At 40.7% G+C, this 9,971-nt stretch overlaps 1 pseudogene; it reads right to left on the bottom strand.

Annotated features, from left to right (window-relative positions):
• Window positions 1-8,372: 8,372 nt before the first annotated feature.
• On the bottom strand, window positions 8,373-9,567 carry LOC113888215 (annotated as a pseudogene).
• Window positions 9,568-9,971: the final 404 nt, after the last annotated feature.

Raw genomic sequence — 9,971 nt, 5'->3', positions numbered from 1 at the left:
AAAAATGATCCAAAATCTTGAAAACAAAATGGAATTACAGATAAATAGCCTGGAGACAAGAATCCAGAAGATGCAAGAAAGGTTTAACAAGGACCTAGAAGAAATAAAAGAGTCAATATATAATTAACAATGCAATAAATGATTTCAAAAACACTGCAGGGAAGCAACAGTAGAATAATGGAGGCAGAAGATAGTATAAGTGAGGTAGAAGATAGAATGGTAGAAATAAAAGAATCAGAGAGGAAAAAAGAGAAGCAACAGTAGAATAATGGAGGCAGAAGATAGTATAAGTGAGGTAGAAGATAGAATGGTAGAAACAAAAGAATCAGAGAGGAAAAAAGAAAAAAGAACTAAACAAGGACAACCTCAGAGACCTCTGGGACAATGTTAAATGCCCCAACATTTGAATCATAGGAGTCCCAGAAGAAGAAGACAAAAAGAAAGACCATTAGAAAATACTTGAGAAGATAATAGTTGAAAACTTCCCTAAAATGGGGAAGGAAATAATCACCCAAGTCCAAGAAACCCAGAGTCCCAAACAGGATAAACCCAAGGCAAAACACCCAAAGTCACATATTAATCAAATTAACAAAGATCAAATACAAAGAACAAATATTAAAAGCAGCAAGGGAAAAATAACAAATAACACATAAGGGGATTCCCATAAGGATAAAAGCTGATCTTTCTATACAAACTCTTCAGGCCAGGAGGGAATGGAAGGACATACTTAAAGTGATGAAAGAAAATAGCCTACAGCCCAGATTACTGTACCCAGCAAGGATCTCACTCAAATATGAAGGAGAAATCAAAAGCTTTACAGACAAGCAAAACTGAGTGAATTCAGGACCACCAAACCAGCTCTGCAACAAATGCTAAAGGATCTTCTCTAAACAGGAAACACAGAAGGGGTGTATAAACTCAAACCCCAAATAACAAAGTAAATGGCAATGGGATCATACTTATCAATAATTACCTTAAATGTAAATGGGTTGAATTCCCCAACCAAAAGATAAAGACTGGCTGAATGGATACAAAAACAAGACCCCTATATATGTTGTCTACAAGAGACCCACCTCGAAACAAGGGACACATACAGACTGAAAGTGAAGGGCTGGAAAAAGTTATTCCATGCAAATAGAGACCAAAAGAAAGCAGGAGTAGCAATACTCATATCAGAGAAAGTAGACTTTAAAACAAAGGCTGTGAAAAGAGACAAAGAAGGACACTACATAATGATCAAAGGATCAATCCAAGAAGAAGATGTAACAATTATAAATATATATGCACCCAACATAGGAGCACCACAATATGTAAGACAAATACTAACAAGTATGAAAGGGGAAATTAACAATAACACAATATAGTGGGAGACTTTAATGCCCCACTCACAACTATGGATAGATCAACTAAACAGAAAATTAACAAGGAAACACAAACTTTAAGTGATACAATAGACCAGTTAGACCTAATTGATATCTATAAGACATTTCACCCTAGAACAATGAATTTCACCTTTTTCTCAAGCACACACAGAAGCTTCTCCAGGATAGATCACATCCTGGGCCATAAATCTAGCCTTGGTAAATTAAAAAAAAATGAAATCATTCCAAGCATCTTTTCTGACCGCAGTGCAGTAAGATTAGATGTCAATTACTGGAGAAAAACAATTAAAAATTCCAACATATGGAGGCTGAACAACATGCTGCTGAATAAGCAACAAATCACAGAAGAAATCAAAAAAGAAATCAAAATATGCATAGAAACAAACGAAAATGCAAACACAACAACCCAAAACCTATGGGACACTGTAAAAGCAGTGCTAAGGGGAAGGCTCATAGCAATACAGTCTTACCTCAAAGAAAATAGAAAAAAGTCAAACAAATAACCTAACTCTACACCTAAAGCAACTAGAAAAGGAAGAAATTAAGAACCCCAGGGTTAGTAGAAGGAAAGCAATTTTAAAAATTAGGGCAGAAATAAATGCAAAAGAAACAAAAGAGCTGATAGCAAAAATCAACAAAGCCGAAAGCTGGTTCTTTGAGAAGATAAATAAAATTGACAAACTATTAGCCAGTCTCATCAAGAAACAAAGGGAGAAAAATCAAATTGATCACAATGGAATACAGAAATACAAAGAATTATAAGAGACTATTATCAACAGCTATATGCCAATAAAATGGACAACTTGGAAGAAATGGACAAATTCTTAGAAAAGTACAACTTTCCAAAAGTGGATAGGAAGAAATAGAAAATCTTAACAGACCCATCACAAGCATGGAAATTGAAACTGTAATCAGAAATCTTCTAGCAAACAAAAGCCCAGGACCAGATGGCTTCACAGCTGAATTCTACCAAACATTTAGAGAAGAGTTAACACCTATCCTACTCAAACTCTTCCAGAAAATTGCAGAGGAAGGTAAACTTCCAAACTCGTTCTATGAAGCTACCATCACCCTAATACCAAAATCTGACAAAAATTCCACAAAAAAAAAGAAAAGAAAATTACAGGCCAATATCACTGATGAACATAGATGCAAAAATCCTTAACAAAATTCTAGCAAACAGAATCCAACAACATATTAAAAAGATCATACATCATGACCAAGTGGGCTTTATCCCAGGGATGCAAGGATTCTTCAATATCCTCAAATCAATCAGTGTAATACACCACATTAACAAATTGAAAAATAAAAACCATATGATTATCTCAATAGATGCAGAGAAAGCCTTTGACAAAATTCAACACGCATTTATGATAAAAAAAAAAAAAACCTCCATAAAGCAGGAATAGAAGGAACATACCACAACATAATAAAAGCTATATATAATAAACCCACAGCAAACATTATCCTCAATGGTGAAAAATTGAAAGCATTTCCCCTAAAGTAAGGAACAAGACAAGGGTGCCCACTCTCACCACTACTATTCCACATAGTTTTGGAAGTTTTGCCCATAGCAATCAGAGCAGAAAAAGAAATAAAAGGAATGCAAATTGGAAAAGAAGAAGTAAAACTCTCACTATTTGCAGATGACATGATCCTCTACATAGAAAACCCTAAAGACTCCACCAGAAAATTAATAGAGCTAATCAATGAATATAGTAAAGTTGCAGGATATAAAATCAACACACAGAAATCCCTTGCATTCCTATACACTAACAATGAGAAAACAGAAAGAGAAATAAAGGAAACAATTCCATTCACCATTGCAATGAAAAGAATAAAATACTTAGGAATATATCTACCTAAAGAAACAAAAGACCTATAAATAGAACATTATAAAACCCTGGTGAAAGAAGTCAAAGAGGACACAAATAGATGGATAAATATACCATGTTCATGGATCGGAAGAATCAATATAGTGAAAATGAGTATACTACCCAAAGCAATCTATAGATTCATTGCAAACCCTATCAAGCTACCAACGGTATTTTTCAGAGAACTAGAAAAATTATTTCACAATTTGTATGGAAATACAAAAAAACCTCGAATAGCCAAAGCAATCTTGAGAAAGAAGAATGGAACTGGAGGAATCAACCTGCCTGACTTCAGGCTCTACTACAAAGCCACAGTCATCAAGACAGTATGGTACTGGCATAAAGACAGAAATATAGATCAATGGAACAAAATAGAAAGCCCAGAAATAAATCCACGCACCTATGGGCACCTTATCTTTGACAAAGGAGGCAAAATATACAATGGAGAAAAGACAATCTCTTTAACAAGTGGTGCTGGGAAAACTGGTCAACCACTTGTAAAAGGATGAAACTAAAACACTTTCTAACACCATACACAAAAATAAATTCAAAATGGATTAAAGATCTAAACATAAGACCAGAAATATAAAACTCCTAGAGGAAAACATAGGGAAAACACTCTCCGACATAAACCACAGCAGGATCCTCTATGACCCACCTGCAAGAATATTAGAAATAAAAGCAAAAATAAACAAATGGGACCTAATTAAAATTAAAATCTTTTGCACAACAAAGGAAACTATAAGCAAACTGAAAAGACAGCCTTAAGAATGGGAGGAAATAATAGCAAAAAAGAAATGGACAAAGAATTATCTCAAAAATATATAAGCAACTCCTGCAGCTCAATTCCAGAAAAATAAACGACCCAATCAAAAAATGGGCCAAAGAACTAAACAGACATTTCTCCAAAGAAGACATACAGAGGGCTAACAAACACATGAATAGGTGCTCAGCATCACTCATTACCAGAGAAATGCAAATCAAAACCACAATGAGGTACCATTTCACGCCAATCAGAATGGCTGCTATCCAAAAGTCTACAAGCAATAAATGCTGGAGAGGGTGTGGAGAAAAGGGAACCCTCTTACACTGTTGGTGGGAATGCAAACTAGTACAGACACTATGGAGAACAGTGTGGAGATTCCTTAAAAAACTGGAAATAGAACTGCCTTATGACCCAACAATCCCACTGCTGGACATACACACTGAGGAAACCAGAAGGGAAAGAGACACGTGTACCCCAATGTTCATCACAGCACTGTTTATAATAGCCAGGACATGGAAACAACCTAGATGTCCATCAGCAGATGAATGGATAAGAAAGCTATGGTACATATACACAATGGAGTACTACTCAGCCATTAAAAAGAATACATTTGAATCAGTTCTAATGAGGTGGATGAAACTAGAGCCTATTATACAGAGTGAAGTAAGCCAGAAAGAAAAACACCAATACAGTATACTAACACATATATATTGAATTTAGAAAGATGAAAATGATAACCCTGTATGTGAGACAGCAAAAGAGACACAGATGTATACAACAGTCTTTTGGACTCTGTGGGAGAGGGAGAGGGTGGGATGATTTGGGAGAAGGGCATTGAAACATGTATATTATCATATGTGAAATGAATTGCCAGTCCAGGTTCAATGAATGATACAGGGTGCTCGGGGCTGGTTCACTGGGATGACCCAGAGGCATGGGATGGGGAGGGAGGTGTGAGGGGGGTTCAGGATGGGGAATACATGTATACCCGTGGTGGATTCATGTCAATGTATGGCAAAACCAGTACAATATTGTAAAGTAATTAGCCTCCAATTAAAATAAATAAATTTATATTAAAAATAAAATAATAAAATAAAATTTTTTTTAAAAAGATGACAGGTTTAGTCAGAAGGTTCTCAAGAAGGAGAAACATGTTCTCAAAAAGGATACATTGTTGTTATATAGTCATTGGTAGAGAATTTAACTCAGATGACCATTATATCTACTACTGTGGGCAAGAATCCCTTAGAAGAAATGGCGTAGCCATCATAGTCAACAAGAGAGTCCAAAATGTAGTACTTCAATGCAATCTCAAAAATGACAGAATGAACTCTGTTCATTTCCAAGGCAAACCATTCAATATCACAGTAATCCAAGTCTATGCCCTGACCAGTAATGCTGAAGAAGCTGAAGTTAAACAGTTCTATGAATACCTACAAGACCTTCTAGAATTAGCACCCATCAAAAAAATGTCCTTTTCATTATAGGGGACTGGAATGCAAAAATAGAAGTCAAGAAACACCTGGAGTAACTGGCAAATTTGGCCTTGGAGTACAGAATGAAGCAGGACAAAGGCTAATAGAGTTCTGCCAAGAGAATGCACTGGTCATAGCAAACACCCACTAGCAACAACACAAGAGAAGACTCTATACATGGACATCACCAGATGGTCAACACCGAAATCAGATTGATTATATTCTTTGTAGCCAAAGATGGAGAAGCTCTATACAGTCAGGAAAAAAAAGACCAGGAACTGACTGTGGCTCAGAACATGAACTCCTTATTGCCGAATTCAGACTTAAATTGAAGAAAGTAGGGAAAACCACTAGACCGTTCAGGTATGACCTAAACCAAATCCCTTTCAATTATACAGTGGAAGTGAGGAATAGATTTAAGGGACTAGATCTGATAGATAGAGTGCCTGATGAGCTATGGAATGAGGTTCATGACATTGTACAGGAGACAGGGATCAAGACCATTCCCAAGAAAAAGAAATGCAAAAAAACAGTATGGCTGTCTGAAGAGGCCTTACAAATAGCTGTGAAAAGAAAAGAAGCAAAGGAGAAAAGGAAAGATATGCCCATTTGAATGAAGAGTTCCAAAGAATAGCAAGGAGAAATAAGAAAGCCTTCCTCAGTGACCAATACAAAGAAATAGAGGGAAACAATAGAATGGGAAAGACTAGAGATCTCTTCAAGAAAATTAGAGATACCAAGTGAACATTTCATGCAAAGATGAGCTCAATAAAAGACAGAAATGGTATGAACCTAACAGATGCAGAAGATATTAAGAGGAGGTGGCAAGAATACACAAAAGAAGAGTACAAAAAGATGTTCATTTCCCAGAGAGTGACGATGGTGTGATCACTCACCTATAGCCAGATATACTGGAATGTGAAGTCAAGAGGGCCTTAGGAAGAATCACTATGAACAAAGCTAGTGGAGGTGATGGAATTCCAGCTGAGCTATGTGAAGTCCTAAAAGATGATGCTGTTAAAGTGATGCACTCAATATGACGGCAAATTTTGACAACTCAGCAGTGGCCACAGGACTGGAAAAGGTCAGTTTTCATTCCAGTCCCTAAGAAAGGCAATGCCAAAGAATGCTCAAACTACCGCACAGTTGCACTCATCTCACAGACTAGTAAAGTAATGCTCAATATTCTCCAAGCCAGGCTTTAGCAATACATGAACCATGAACTTCCAGATTCTCAAGCTGGTTTTAGAAAAGGTAGAGGAACCAGAGACCAAATTGTGAACAACCACTGGATCATGGAAACTGCAAGAGAGTTCCAGAAAAACATCTCTTTCCACTTTATTGATTATGGAAAAGCCTTTGACTGAGGGAATCACAATAAACTAGATAATTCTAAAAGAGGTGGGAATTCCAGACCACTTTACCTGTCTCCTGTGAAATCTGTATGCAGGCCAAGAAGCAATAGTTAGAACCAGACATGGAACAATGCACTGGTTCAAAATTGGGAAAGGAGTATGTCAAGGCTGTATATTGTCACCCTGCTTATTTAACTTATATGCAGAGTATATCATGAGAAATGCTGTGCTGAATGAAGCACAAGCTGGAATCAAGTTTGCTGGGAGAAAGATCAATAAACTCAGATACGCAGATGACACCACCCTTATGGCAGAAAGCAAAGAACTACTGAAGAGCCTCTTGATGAAAGTGAAAGAGAAGAGTGAAAAAGTTGGCTTAAAGTTCAACATTCAGAAAACTAAGATCATGGCATCTGGTCCCATCACTTCATAGCAAATAGATGGGCAAACAGTGAAAATAATGACTGACTTTATTTTGGGGGGCTAAAAATCAGCGCAGATCGTAACTGCAGCCATGAAATTAAAAGACTCTTTGGAAGAAAAGTTATGACCAACCTGCTGCTGCTAAGTTGCTTCAGTTGTGTCGGACTCTGTGCGACCCCATAGACGGCAGCCCACCAGGTTCCCCTGTCCCTGGGATTCTCCAGGCAAGAACACTGGATTGGGTTGCCATTTCCTCCTCCAACGCATGAAAGTGAAAAATGAAAGTGAAGTTGCTCAGTCGTGTCCGACTCTTAGCGACCCCATGGACTGCAGCCTACCAGGCTCCTCCGTCCATGGGATTTTCCAGGCAAGAGTACTGGAGTGGGATGCCATTGCCTTCTCCATGACCAACCTAGACAGCATATTAAAAAGCAGAGACATTACTTTGCCAACAAAGGTCCATCTAGCCAAGGCTATGGTTTTTCCAGTAGTCATGTATGGATATGAGAGTTGGACTATAAAGAAAGCTAGCACCAAAGAACTGATGCTTTTGAACTGTGGTGTTGGAGAACACTCTTGAGAGTCCCTTGGACTGTAAGGAAATCCAACCAGACCATCCTAAAGGAAATCAGTCCTGAATCCTCATTGGAAGGACTGATGCTGAAGCTGAAACTCCCAAAAATTTGGCCACCTGATGCGAAGAGCTGACTCATTGTAAAAGACCCTGATGCGGGGAAAGATTGAAGGCGGGAGGAGAAGGGGACGACAGAGTATGAGATGGTTGGATGACATTACTGACTCCTTGGACATGAGTTTGAGTAAGCTCTGACAGTTGGTGATGGACAGGGGGGCCTGGTGTGATGCAGTCCATGGGGTCGCAAAGAGTCAGACATGACTGAGCAACTGAACTGAACTGAAGAACTTAGTTTTGGTGGGGGAATAGGACTTTGGTCCTCTACCAGATGAACCCAAATAACCTAGCAGAGAATATAAATCTCGGGTGTAAGATGGGGTGGGGGTTGGGGTGCAGGGCGGCAGTGGTCAGATTTTAAAATAACTGCTTTAGTGACAAGTGGGCTGGAAAGGACAGGTTTGAGCTAGGCTGCCTCTCTTACTATACCTCTCACTATGTGTTCTTCCTCTAGGTCTCCCAGTGTCCTCAGTGCTGATGGGAGGTACTGCTGTGAAAAGTCACAGTTGGGAAGGTGTAGTAGAGCATGCCCATGCTGTCTCTACCCTTGGACCCAACCACTGGCAGGTTGATCACCCCTGCAGCCTGCTTCTGTTTCAAGTAGGAGACCAGGTTCCTGAGAAGCCGCCTCTGTTGGCCGGGATCCATCATGGGCATCCCCTCAGTGCCAGGCCCACTGGGGTTCACCTGCATGGCCAGGAGCACTGAGTAGCCATTGGGGCTCCCCTGTGTGATGCATCGTGTGACTTCTTCCAGCTTGGTCTGGTCCAGGCTAAGGTGCTGGGCAATCTTTAGCTGGATCAGCTTACTCCTGGAAGTGTGATCTTTTGAGGACTGCTTATCACCCCTGATCCCCATCTAGGATGTGCATAGATGTCGGGAAGCAGCTGTTTTTCAACAGCAGAAGCCTGTTCCAACCCAGCTGCAGCATCTGGGCATCCTCTGAAGGATTCTTGAGCTTTTAGGTCTTATGTTTTGGCTCTTCCAGAGGCTTGGGCTCGGCCTCAGTGATCTGAAGTCTAGGCTTGCTCTCTCGGATCTTCTTTCCTGTGGGAAGAGTTGGGAGCCTCGTGGCGGGGGTGGCAGCTCTGCTCTTCTGCCCCATGTCTGCTGATGCTGAAGGAGTTGCTGCTGGACTCCTTGGCCCCTTCACTGGAATGATCTTTCTTGTGGCTGTGCTTGGGGGTTGTGGTCAGAGCCTCGGTCCACAGGGTGCCCACCAACCTTGGTCCTGCTCCGTTCCTCATAAGGGGAGTGGGTTGTCCTTCTGTGATCACCAGGGAGGCTCCGATGCTTCCACCTGTCCTCCAAGGCCTTGGGCAGGACAAACCTCCCGGTCCCCATCTCCTCCCCAGCACTCACCACTCTGGCTGCGCACTGAGCAGCTACAGCCCTAGAGGCTGGGCAGTCAGAGCGTTTACTGGGGTTGGTCCAGTCCCCTTCCACAAAGGTCCTCTCGGTCTGAGTACAGGAGGTGTGTGGGGGTGGGGGGGGGGCGTCCTGTCCTGCACCTGCAGGTTGGTGTCCAGGTTCCGGTGCAGGGTATACCCGTCTTGGAGTAGCTCATAGGACACAGGGAGGTGGGGTAGGTCAGTGTTCATTCCAGTCCCAAAGAAAGACAATGCCAAAGAATGTGCAAAGTATTGCACAATTGCACTCATCTCACATGCTAGCAGGCTTCCCTTGTAGCTCAGTCGGTAAAGAATCTGCCTAGAGTGCAGGAGACCTGGGTTCGATCCCTGGGTTAGGAAGATCCCCTGGAGAAGGAAATGGCAGTCCACTCCAATATCCTTGCCTGGAAAATCTCATGGACAGAGGAGCCTGGTGAGCTGCAGTCCATGGGGTCGCAAAGAGTTGGGCACCACTGAGTGACTAACACTTACTCACTTACCTACACACGCTAGTAAAGTAATGCTCAAAATTCTCCAAGCCAGGCTTTAACAGTACATTAACTGTGAACTTCAGATGTTCAAGCTGGATTTAGAAAAGGCAGAGGAACCAGAGA

This window comes from Bos indicus x Bos taurus, chromosome X (genome assembly GCF_003369695.1).
Source record: "Bos indicus x Bos taurus breed Angus x Brahman F1 hybrid chromosome X, Bos_hybrid_MaternalHap_v2.0, whole genome shotgun sequence".
Lineage (NCBI taxonomy): Eukaryota > Metazoa > Chordata > Mammalia > Artiodactyla > Bovidae > Bos > Bos indicus x Bos taurus.
Note: the sequence above shows the minus strand (reverse complement) of the source record. Positions and strands in the feature narration are given on the sequence as shown.